Raw genomic sequence first — 13,155 nt, 5'->3', positions numbered from 1 at the left:
TGTGGGCACCTCATGACAAGAAAATCCTCCAACAGTTTGTTAGAATGTGGTTGAGTGCACAGCTGCATGTTTTCCTTTACTTCTGTTTGGGTGGTTGAGTTATTTTTAATTTTGCTTTCGGTTGCATTTCATAGATTTCTTGGAAAAGGATGGAGCAGCGGACCTCATTTCCTTCCAATGTGGCAGTATGTTCATTACGTTCATTGGCTGGTAAAGTTTGGCCCATGATTGGACAAAGGAATATAACAGAATAGGTTCCCACAAATAGGCCATTTGGCCCCTCAAGCCTGTCCCACTGCTGGTTTGTCCCTGGCATCAACTCCTGTTTTATGTCAGCTGTACAGAGCGCTCAACTCCCTGGCATTTCAGAATCTCTCTCCCTCCTCTTTATAAGTACTTTCAGTGATCTCTAGCTCATCTACAGCTCCCTAGCCTCCAGGATTACAGTCATTTGCTACCCTCTGGGAGAAAAAAATTCCATTGCATTTCACCTTTAACTGTATTATTTATAACCATCTCCCCAGCTCAAGATTCTTGCAAACATCATTTCAACATCTACCCTGTCAAGCCCACTCAGAATTTTGTATGTTTCAATACAATCGCCCCTTCTTCTTTCAAAACTCCAGTGAATAAAGACCTAACATGTTTATAAGTTTTTTTCACCCCAGGACCCAGCTTAGTGAATCTCCATTGAACAACCCCCCCAGTGCCTGTTTATCCCTTTAGAATACGAGAACTAAAACCGTACACAGTACTCCTGGGGCAGCCTCACCAACACCTTGCACAATTGCAACAAGACTTTCCTGTTTTTAAATTTCAACCCCCTAACAATAAAGGCCACCACTCCATTTGCTGCACATGTTGGAGTCTCTCTCCATTTAGATATTATTTTGCCTTTTGGATCTTCCTACCAACGTGTGTGACCTCGCACTTCCCTAAATGAATACCATCCGCCACATTTTTCTCCACGCACTCAACCTATCTGTATTTGCTTGCAGATTCTCAGGTCCACATTACAACATGACTTTTTATCTATTTCTGTATCATCAGCAAACCTGGATGGATTGGTAGCTCCATGAAGGTAATAACTTCATGCAGTGGTAGAGAGAAAGGAGAAGTAGTAGAATCCATCTGGTTCCTGGATTGAGAAACAGTGTGGTCAATGTGCACATGCACATTTTTTTTAAAATTCCCAGGGCGTAGGCATTGGTGGCTGAGGCTAGCGCTTACTCCCCATTGTTAACTGCCTTAGCGAAGGTGCTATCAAGCTGCCTTCATAAACTGGTGTAGTGCAGCAATATTCACAGTCCTGTTAGGATGGGAGCTCCAGGATTTTGACCTAATAACACTGAAGGAACAATGATGTATTTCTAAGCTGGGTGGCTCAGTGGTTAGCACTGCTGCCTCACAGTGCCAGGGACCTGGGTTCAATTCCAGCCTCAGGCAACTATCTGTGTGGAGTTTGCACATTCTCCTCATGCCTGTGCGGGTGCTCCGGTTTCCTCCCACTATCTAAAAATGTGCAGATTAGGTACATTGGCCATCCTAAATTGCCTGTAGTGTTCACGCTAGGTGGACTGGCCATGAAAATGCAGGGCTACAGGAATAGAGTTGGGGCGGGATGCTGTTTGGAGGAGTGGTGTGAACTCAGTAGTCTACTTTCACACTGTAGGATTCTATGAGATCAGGATGGTAAGTGGCTCGGAGGGGAACTTGCAAAGGGTAGTGTTCCCATGCATCCGCTGCCCTTGTCCTTCTAGATAGACGTGGTTGTGCGTTTGGAAGATGCTGTCTGAGGATCTTTCGTGAATTTCTGCAGTGCATCTTTTAGAGGGTACTGAGTTTCGGTGGTGGAGGAGGGAGTGCATGCTCGTGAATGTGGTGCCAATCAAGCAGGTTGCTTTGTCCTGAATGGTGCCAAGCTTCTTGAGTCTTGAAATTGTGAGATAAAATTTAAACTATTGCTTGCAGTTCAAGTGCCATATAAGTATAAAAGCATTGGATAGGGGTTTGAGAAGATTACAACCATCACACTAGGAATATTTAGGTATACCTATCAGCAAAGGTCCACATCTTGGATCCCTTTCTGTTAAAGGAAGGCTATGGAGAAACCAAACAGAGGTGTTGAAAATTCTTTCTGCCTTTCTGAAGAAGGGCCTAGGCCTGAAACGTCAGCTTTCCTGCTCCTCTGATGCTGCTTGACCTGCTTTGTTCATCTAGCTCCACACCTTGCTACCTCAGACTCCACCACCAGAAGTTCCTACTAACACTGTTGAAAATTCTGAAAGATTTTGATGGTGTCAATACAGGAAGTAAGTTTTCACTTGTGAGGAAGAGCATAACTGAAAACTATTAATATTAGATTGAGAAGTCCAGGAATTCATAACCAAGTTTAGCCAAAGAATGTTCTGAGTGTGGAATTCATTCCCGCAGGGAGTTGACATAAATATTATTGAGGGAATACGGATTCATGAGATAGATTTAGACGCTAAGAGAAGGGGGCGAGGCTTGATGGGAACATGAATGTCAGCATGGCATTGATGGACCAAATGGCCTATTTATGAGCTCTGTTTCCAATTCAATATCTTTACATCTTCATGTTGGAGCTCTACAACTGTTATTTCTTGGAAAGATATACATTTTCTTTGGTCAGCAACAGCACAAAGTGGATGCTGTGGTCACAAGAGAATTGTCATCCATCTCAGGTTGGACTGCTGACTGCAGGGTGGGAGCTAAAATCACCTCTTCACCAGTTCTCTAGGGATAGGACTTGATTAGGATGCATTAAATTCCAAGCCCCTTTACCCCCCTCTTCCTTCCCTCCCCTCGAGGAATTTCCTGCAACTACATAGCAGAATTGTGGAATGTTCACTTGAACTGAGATGTGAACTTTGATTTCTGTCCACAGATGCTGCCAGATCTGCTGAGTTCTTCCAGCAATTTCTGTTTTTGTCACAGAATTGTGGAATCTGTGTTTAGGTGACCCGTAGACAGGCTGTATCATCTGTTGCCTGTGCTGAGCGCACAAAGTTCTTCTTATCAATTTAAGCCATCTTAACCTGATCCTGTTAAATATACACTGGATCTTATAGAAAGGAGTTTTGATATAGAGGAAAACATACTAGAGTTAATATGCTATAATGTTGTGACAGCATGCTTCTCATGTAGCCTCATTAGTCCCTCAAATTTCCCTCAGTGTTCCTAGGCCTCCTGCCAGACCAATGGGCTATTTATAAAGGCAACTATCAAGCACATAGGCAGATCTTAACACATCTTATACATATCTCCTCACTTGGTTTGGGTCTGTTCTCCACAGGATCTTTGTAATCATAAGCATTTACATTAGCTAGTATGTATAGGATTTAAAACTTCGTATTTCCCTTGGCTTTGTTAATGCTGAGTCTGTGGTTTTAACCACAGTGTTAAGAAGGGAAGTTAGAACCCTCTAATAATTAAAATTGAAACATAAGCCCCCAGTCTGTTACAACTGGAGTAGAGGTCCCCCTCTAATAATACAACCCAAAACACCCACGGAAGCTCACGTCACCTCACCTGATCTGTTAAAACAGGGTCGTTAAATGAAAGAAAATCCCTGATATTCACTTTTATAAGCAACAAGTAACAATTTATTTATTTAACTCTAACAGTGAACAAATTACCAGCACTGCTAACAAATTGAACAATTCCCCCTTAACTACTAACTATTCCTGAACAGAACAGAATTCTAATGGTATGCTGTTCCAATAAATACAAGTCCCACTTAGATAAACTCAAGTAAAAAGAAAACTAAATTAAAACTTAGACTGTCAATTTACAAACAGGGTATATCTTCCGGAATGTTCTGCCTTGTCCGCTGTCTCTCATAAATGCTTTTTTTCTGCTGATCCTTCGGTCAATTCTGTGAATTCTTCTGCGACGACTTTTAGCTAGAAGTGCCGTGGACTTTTTATGGATAGACGCTGCTTTCTCAGTGAGCTTAGAGATTTCTCTGAGAGCTCAGTGTTTATTCCTCAGATGACGGTTTGCTCTCTCCTCATTTTCAAAAATCCTCTGCCTATATACTTGGATGACATCTCAAGTTTCTTATAATAGCATTGATCTAAGATTGTGAAAGCCATCCAATTTAAATTTAATCCGTTTTCAATCACTAAGTGCTTGGTTTAAATTAATTGGCTGATTCCAGCTAGTTGCCAAAACATCTCAACAAGCCCAAGATTTTCAATAACACAGCCAATTGAAACACGTTTCCATTTCAGAACTGATTGCCCCTTCAGCTGCTTTCAAGCACATTTCTGTATAAACCTCCAAGCTCAGAAAAACACTTTACCTCTTAAAGGAACTCTTCCCCCTTTTAATATTTTTACAAACAAATTCTAGCTTTCTGCCTTCCAATTCATGAGTACTCTACACAACTATTATGCCCATTTGTATTTAGCCACTTGCAATATTGCTGGAAAAAGATACATTTTGTCAAAACCAATAATCTTGCACTCATCAGGACAACGTGCAAGAAATACTAAATTAAAGGGAAAGAAAAGCATTCTGTATGAGCGGATAGTGCTGATTGGTTGCCAAATGGATTCTGCCTAGGAGGATAGATGAGACAGAAAACCTCACAAGCTTTGAAAAGTACTTGATTTGAGCACTTGAAGTGTCACAATATTCAAGGTCATGGGCCTAGTATGGGAAAGTGGGATTAGGGCAGGTGTAGTGTGTTTTTGGCAATGCTGACTCAATGGGCTGAAGGGTCTCCTCTGTACTCTATTATTCTTTGATTAGTAGAGGTAGTGCTATTGTAGCAATCTCTGTGGCAACACCTACACTAATCAGAGCCTGTTTCCTAACCCATCACCACTTCTCTGACACAGTAGATACAATTTGTTTCCCTTTACTTTGGCATTCTTGCAAAATGTCCTGATAACTGATAGAAGGAAAGAAACTTCAACAGGGTGTGTCCTTTTTCAACATTGACAGGGAAACTGTTGGTTACCTTCAGTGGTGATTGTACAAACCTAATACACTGAAAATGAGGTCTGGAGTCTGACTGTTGTTTGTGTTGATCTCTATCTCTTGGTATTTTGAGGTGGTTCCAACCTCACTGGGTGTGTGAGCCCTGCATGTACAGTGTCACAGAAAGTGGTTCAGGAAGCAGCAGGGGTGACTGGGGAAGATAGTCCCCAATGTGACAGTGTTAAGATGGTCAGGAGATGCAGGCAGGTGAGATTCTTGGATCTTGATGCTCAGACATCGGAGAGCATTGTACAGAGGATGGGAGACATGACATTTGATAATATTAGGCTTTTAAGATCTTCAGCAACGCATTTGAGCCATTGCTGGAGCAGAGAAGTGCCCATTTCGGTGTTGCATAAAATTCCATTTTATACAACATGCTTCCTTGTGAGCTCCCTTGGAATCCACCAGCCTATATGTGCTGAACTCGCCAGTTTCAGGCTATGAATTGACTGTCACTCGTGAATGGATCGAGGTTGTTCAATGTCCTTACTTCAAGCTATTAGAGAAAGAACTTACAACTCATTAAAAATGCAACAATAAAAGGCAAAAGGTATTCGATGCACAGGAAGGAACTTAATTTTTAAAAGGCACTTGTGGATGATGAAGATGCGATAGGGTAGGTAACAAATCTCGGCCTCGTGAGGGGTCTCTCGGCCTGGCAAGGTGGTCTCTTGGCCTGGCATGCTGGTCTCTCGGCCTGGCAAGGTGGTCTCTTGGCCTGGCAAGGTGGTCTCTTGGCCTGGCAAGGTGGTCTCTCGGCCTGGTATGGTGGTCTCAGCCTGGTGTAGTAGTCTCTCGGCCTGGCATGCTGGTCTCTCGGCCTGGTATGGTGGTCTCTTGGCCTGGCGGGGTGGTCTCTTGACCTGGTGTGGTGGTCTTTGGTACATGGTGGCCCCTAGGCCCAGCATGGCCTCAGAGTGGAGTTTTGGTCTCGAGGTGATTTCTTGAAGTGCGATCCCACCATGGCTATGCACTTAAGAAAGACTGTAATGTTTGAGCTGCTAGCTTTATTTCTTTATTTTCTACTTAAAACTAAGAAGGTCTGCAATATGTAACTCTTAACTTTATGTAATATGTTTTATGTTATAATATAATTACTGCAATGTATAACTTGTAAGTTTGTTCTTGCTTTCTACCTTATTCTTAAGATTCCATGCCTAGGTATTTGTTGCTAAATTGGCGACATTCACTGTACTCCTGAACCCTTTGTACTTGAATGCACCTGTCAAGAAAATCAAATCAAAATCAAATCAACGTACACCATGGGAACACCACCGACTGCAAGTTCTCTCACAACATTTAGGTAGTATTTAGATGAACGTTTGAATTGCCAAGTGCTAGGGAAATGGGACTGAATAGATAACTGCATAATGACCAGCACAGACTTGATGGGTTGAAGGGCCTGTAAAGCTCTCTGGCTGTATACTAGAGGATATGCAATTTGAGGGGAAAATCAGAGGAACCGCTTGAGTTGGTTGGGGATGGGAGATGGAAGGAATCTCATCACCAGAAATATTAAGAGCCTCATTGAGCTTTCTGCTACAAGAACAACCTTGAAATCATCATAGAACCATAGAATCCCTACAGTGTGGAAACAGGCCATTCAGCCCATTGAGTCCACACCAACCCCCTGAAGAGCATCCCGTCCAGCCCCACCCTCTTACCCTCTCCCTATAACCCTGAATTCCCCGTACTTAACCCACCCAGCCCACACATCCCTGGGCACTACGGGCAATTTAGCATGGCGAATCCACCTAGCCTAATTAATAAGTTAAAATACAATCAGATAATCTGTAGTACGTATAGCTGAGTTTGTTTGTTGAAACTGCCCCTCAGATGTTAAAACCTGAACAGTTGTTGTTTTGTAAAATAAAATTGAAAGTCGCCGATGGCCAAAGAAACTTGTAAAGGACCTTCCTGATTCTTGCGCAGAATCTTAGCTGCATCTTATGAGGAGGCAGCTTCCTGGAATAATGGTTGCCTCCTGTGATAATGGTTTCGCTGTTGGCATCATTCAGAATAAAATGCCAAGTTGAATAGTCCAAATGGCACAGCTCCCACAATCAGACAGTGCACAGAGGAAACAGTTTGTGTGACAATGTATTAGGACACTGCGCTGCTGTGTGTGGGGATAGGGGTGTTCAAATTCATGACTGAGTTAAATTGATTTGATTCGATTTATTATTGTCACATGTACCTAGGTAGAGTGAAAAGTTTTGTTTTGTGTGCAGTAGAGGCAGAACACTACTGCAGGGCAACAGAACAGAGTGAAGAATACAGAAAGCCTAATAACAGCAGGGAAGAATCTGTTCTTGAATCTGTTGGTACATGTGTTTATGCTTTTGTATCTTCTGCCTGACAGAAGAGATTGAGGGAGGTTATAATTGGGGTGGGCGGGGTCTTTGATCATGTTGACTGCCTTTCTGAGACAGCAAGAAGTATAGATGGAGTCAATGGATGGAAGGTTGACTTGTGTGATGGACTGGGCTGTGTTCACAACTCACAGTAGTTTCCACGGTTTGGAGATTAGTGATTTATTTTACAGCCAACCCAAGTCGCCTTTGGACCCTAACCCTAACATTGGCAGAATTATGGTAATGAGTCAAATGTTTCTTGTTTGCCAATGAAACACAAAGTGCCGGGAACCCCGATGATGTAACTGGCAGTAAACATTGACAGTTAATTCAATCTTGCTACTTTACATGAAGGATTGCTTCAATCTTTTGAAGATCCACAATATCCATGAGATGGAAGCCAAATATATTTATGTACTGGGGAAGGCATGAGTGTTACTGAAACCTTCTCGGACTGAAGAACATCAGATATAATAGTGTACGTTGCTCTCAGGCTGGTTTCTAGCCTAGGTTGACATTGTGGTTTTGTTCATCACCCAGTAATCTAGAGGACTGGGCTAGAGATCCTGTGATTTGAGTCCAAACCCCATTACAACAGCTCGGGAATTTGTACTCAGTTCATTAAATAAGCGTAGAATTTAATAAAGAAATCAATCTCTCAGTAATAGTGACTGTAACACAATTGAATTGTTGTAAAAACCGCCTGGTTCACTAATGTGCTCCATGGTCATATTGCATGCCATGGTCTGGTCTGTATGTTATTGTTGGAGCCAATACAATGAGGACAACTCTCTGATATCCCTCAGCAAGACAACTCCTTTGTAGTTGAGAAATTAAGTTGACTCACTAGAACCTTCTCAAGATCCACTAGGGATGGGCAGTAGTGAAATGCTGTGACACATTATGATGAGGAGGCAGAATGCTAAGACTATGAAACGGAGCCGCTTATGGGTAGAGAATCTAGCAGGTGTCACTTGATGAGTTTGCAAAGCATAACATATGACAGGCACAGGATTGCAGCTGGCCTGGTTTTCCTACTCACATTCTGTTTTGTTTGGTGATGGATTTTACTCTGGCAGAGAATTTGTGACAGATTCAAAATGAATATAGTGGAGGCCCTGCCATGTGTCTTCATTGTGAGATGTATAGGAGAGGCTGCAGTGCGAGTCTTCTGGACACTGATAGTGAAGGGATTTGTCCGTTTTGGATTTGTTATTCCCTCTCTTTCTCCTGACCTCTCCGACTCAACTTCCCAGCTGGAGATTTGCTCCGGGCTTCTGCCAGTAATTCTGTGCAACCATGAGAGAGGACTAGAATGACTGAGTGCACTGACAATTTCCACTTATCCTTTCATGACCCCCACCTCCACATCCCACCCACTTTGGGAAGTAGCTGGCCTTTACTCAATGCCTTCCTGTAACAATCCAGCAGTGACGTGAAATTTGCCACGTGGTGTATTATAGGACAGAGCTAATATCTGGTCCTGGAGCTTCATCCAGTCTCATACTAGCCTAGATTCTGCCAAAGAAAATGAGAGCTATTTTGTAATTCTCCCTGGAGGAGCCAAATATGGCTAAATATTTCCTCAAAAGCAAAATGTCCGTCCAAAATTTTAATGTTATGATGCAAAAATACACTTTGGCTCATTGGCAACTTTTACAACTTCTGTTCATCACGGTTGAACTGTTTCAATAAATTTCCATTATGTCAGCAATCGTGAATTTGTTCTGGAGGCATTGTGTGCAGACACTTATGGAATGAGCTGCCAGAGATGGTGGTGAAGGCTGGTACAGTTACAGCATTTAAAAGGCATCTGGATGGGTATGTGAATAGGAAGGGTTTAGAGGAATATGGACCAAATGCTGGCAACAGGACTGTGGGCAAATGAGTTAGACTGAAGGGTCTGTTTCAATGCTGTTTGGCTCTAAGAAATCATGTTCTAGAAACTGGTATTTCAGTTAAATCTTAATTTCTGAGTAGTTTATCTTATCATTTGAGAGAATTCCATGTAACTGTTCATAACATTGCATCCAAAATCATAGTCACTCTTCGTCTCAAGTTGGATAATAAGTGCAAATATGGTTGAAATATTTGACTAATTTCAAACTCTTTCAGTGACTACATTAGCACAAAGACTGGAAAAGATAACTCTTCTACCCTCTATGTGTTTTTGATACTGTTTTTTCATATTTCTTTGATGCTGGTGTCACTGGCTGGGCCATTTAAGAGTCAGCCACATTGGTGTGGGTCTGGAATGACATGCCGACAAGACCCAGTAAGGATGGTAAAGATCTGACCAGTATTTCCTCATAAGGCTTATTCCACAAGTCCCACTGAATTGGAAACTCGATATCTGATTTGATTAAAGTTTATTGCTTTTTAAAAGCATTGAGAGCCATGTTTCTGCTAACCATGTGTCCATGTCCCTTTTACAGCTCCTTCAAGGATTTCCCATTCCACTCCAAGCTGACGTAGCGAAGAAAGGAAACATCAAATCTCCCAGTTGGAATTATCGTACATAATATCTGGCACGGTGGCTCAGTGGTTAGCACTGCTGCCTCACAGAGCCAGGGGCCCAGGTTCAATGCCAGGTTTGGGTGACTCTGTGGAATTTGAGCATTTTCCTTGTGTCTTTGCGGGATTGCTCAGGTTTCCTTTCTTAGTCCAAAGATGTGCACTTTAGGTGGATTGGCCATGCTAAATTGCCTGTGGTATTCAGGTATGTGTAGATTAGGTCTGTTAGTTATGCGCAATGCAGGCTTACAGGGATAGGGTAGGATACTCTTCAGAGGGTTGCTGTGGACCTGATGGGCTGAATGGCCAGCTCCAGGGATTGTGAAGTTGTTTTGAAATAATATTTCCGTGAAAGAATGCTGAATGTGAGTAACTTGAATTACTCGGATTATTGGCGAGTTGCTATTTCCAAGAGCATCCAACAACATCCCTAAAGCGGCTTATTGCTGGCTATCTGCAAAATGGCTGCTATACATCCTGCTTCAATAATGACTATGCTCCGTAGCTGATTTATTGGTTAAATCAATATTTATCCAATAAATATTGGATATAAAATTCTTGAAGATTGCTTGACAATAAAGCCATAAGGTGCAGGAGGAGAATTAGGCCATGCAGTTTACTCCACCATTCAATGGGATCATGGCTGATCTAACAATGGTTAATTCCACCTTACTGTCTCTTCCCGATAGCCCTTGATTCTCTTTCTGAATTCATACTGAATTTATTCGCTTACTGAATGAAAATCTGGTGATGTCGAAAGGTACTGTATCCATGCAAACTCTTTCTCTTTACATGATTTTCAGGATTGCTCAAACTTGTGTGGAATAATCTGTAAAGTTGTTGTCCAATGGTATTGAATGCTTCTTGCTCATCACATGTGGATCTGCCAAGGTGCAGTAGTATATTATCAGCCTAGTGCCTTATTGGCCTAGAGCCTCTATCGTTCAAGTGTTTAAATGGGGGCTAAAGTAAAACCTCTCCAACTTGGATTAACGCTGACAAACTGCACAACATTCTGTTACAGTACATGGAGACCTCTCAAGAGAGAACGTGGCAGCTCAGAAATGATTAAATGGAGAATGCAAGCCTCAGGTGGTACTTTATAAAGGAGTTGAAGTGATGCCAGCTGCATGTCAGTGCTTGGAAATTAAGGCTTTTGTAGCCTAAGTGGTTTATTTATTATAAACCACTAATCCTGTCATTTATTTTCGATTCACAAGATGCAATGAGTTTTGAATTTTTAAAATATTTTCCTAGCAAATTTGTGCCTCAACAAATGTTAATTATAATTCCAACAAGATATTGGTTAACAGCCCTGAACTCATCCACGCACTGCTCCTGTGTTATTGCATCCCATTGCTCTTCAAAAAACTCGTTCACATGATGTGGGTCTGCTTGGCTGGCCCAGCGATTATTGGGCGGTTAACAGACACCTACATTGCTGTGTGTCTGGAGCCACAGGTACGCGAGACTGGGTAAGGGTGGCAGATTTCCCTTCCCTAAAGGACATCTGTGAAACAAATGGGTTTCTCCCCAACAACTGGCAGTGATTTCATCATCATAGGCTTAATTCCTGAACGTCATTGAATTCAAATTTCTATTTGGTACGGTGAGTTTCAAACCCAGGTTGCTAAAACACTAACTATGTGGTGATAATACTGCAAGATTGTATCCTCCCTGTTTTTTTTCCTAAGCGTTAGTGAATTGAGATCAAGAATCTGATCTTTGATTTTATTTTCCAAATCACTTCCTGGCTTTCCCACCTACCACTTTATAGATCTTCCTCTGTAACTTGAGAATCTTGACATCTCTTTCTACCTTGCTCCCTCACTGATTTTGACTGTCGAACTTGTGCGTTCCTGTGCTCTGGAATTTCCTTCATCGTTCTCTCTGCCTCATCTCCTCATTTCTATATTAGTAAATCTCTTCAGACCCTCCCATGGTTCTGACCTCCGCTATGCCCCCTCATCAAGCCAAAGTCAAATCAAGCAGCTTTGTGTGAGACTACTGCTATACTGTAGCTACATTTGGGTTAACTAATCTTTCCCTTCCACACTTTTCCTGGAAGGGGCCAGCCACTGTCAATCCACAGACTTTGATCGAGAGTCACTGTATTGTTGGGGATTCTTGTGTACAAACCCACATCCTGCCACACTGTAGCACAAATAACATTTCAAAACTTTTCTCATGGTCTACTTTCTTCATTACTGCCCAGTCCACTTGTCGATGGTTATTGCCCGTAATGACAAACAAGAGTCTCTCTTTTCACTGTGACATGGAGATATTTAACAATGCGCTGTATGTATGTCCCACATCTTTAGTTTATAGATGTGCGGGAGCCAGATTACCTCAGTTGTCTGGCCGTTGGGTTTGTGAAGCAGTGCGATGCTAGCAGCGTGGGTTCAGTCCCTGCATTGGCTGAGGTTACCATGAGGGGCTCTCCTCCTCAACCTGTCCCCTTGCCTGAGGCGTGGTGACCCTCAGTTAAACCACCACCACTTGTCTCTGTGTAATGAGAGAACAGTCCTATGATCTGGTAAGGTATTGGCGGCTTGATCTTGATTTAGATGTGCCCTTGTGATGTCAAGGCATGTCAGGCTATGAGCCAAGTGCTAGAAAATGAAGTTGGATTAATTTGGTGGGTTTTTTTTTGATTGGTTCAGATGTGATGGTCTGAACAGCCCTTTTCTGTAGAGTAAACCTTTATGGCTGTATGACTGTGAGCTCTGAAGCATGTGTTATGTTTTATACAGTGAATCACCGTACCAAATAGAAATTTGAATTCAATGACGTTCAGGAATTAAGCCTATGATGGTGAAATCACTGCCAGTTGTTGGGGAGAAACCCATTGGTTTCACAGATGTCCTTTAGGGAAGGGAAATCTGCCACCCTTACCCAGTCTCGCGTACCTGTGGCTCCAGACCCACAGCAATGTAGCTACCTGTTAACCGTCCAATAATCGCTGGGCCAGCCAATGGTAGCACATTGTCCTTATTTTCTCAGGATTTAAGCGTAGATTTGGTCAAGATTGTGGCGTGAAGCCACGGCTGCCTGAGTCTAGCCCTGGGGTTTCTTTATAAATTTCCCTGGACAGTCTCCACTTGAGAGGATATATTCCTCACAGGGGTGGCTGGCTGTGTGGAAGTTCTCCCTGTGCCTGTGGGTGTTTCCTCCGGGTGCTCCGGTTTCCTCCCGCACTCCAAGGATGTGCAGGCTAGGTGGATGGGCCATGCTAAATTGCCCATAGTGTTCATGGATGGGTAGGTTAGGTAGT

General features: G+C 42.6%; 1 protein-coding gene across 8 annotated transcripts in view; it reads left to right on the top strand.

Moving 5' to 3' along the window:
* The window catches only part of pik3cd (phosphatidylinositol-4,5-bisphosphate 3-kinase, catalytic subunit delta), a 216,924-nt gene that overhangs the window by 24,111 nt on the left and 179,658 nt on the right, over positions 1-13,155 (top strand). The window contains exon 3 of one of the 8 annotated variants that reach the window (XM_059655626.1): positions 9,803-9,958. The exons of the other annotated variants lie outside the window; for them this stretch is intronic. The gene's annotated coding sequence lies outside the window, so the exon portion shown is untranslated. The remainder of the gene's footprint in view (positions 1-9,802; positions 9,959-13,155) is intronic. 8 annotated transcript variants of the gene reach the window in all.

This window comes from Stegostoma tigrinum, chromosome 28 (assembly GCF_030684315.1).
Source record: "Stegostoma tigrinum isolate sSteTig4 chromosome 28, sSteTig4.hap1, whole genome shotgun sequence".
NCBI classification, from domain to species: domain Eukaryota; kingdom Metazoa; phylum Chordata; class Chondrichthyes; order Orectolobiformes; family Stegostomatidae; genus Stegostoma; species Stegostoma tigrinum.
The sequence above is the reverse complement of the archived record's forward strand: the minus strand, read 5'-3'. Positions and strand labels throughout refer to the sequence as shown.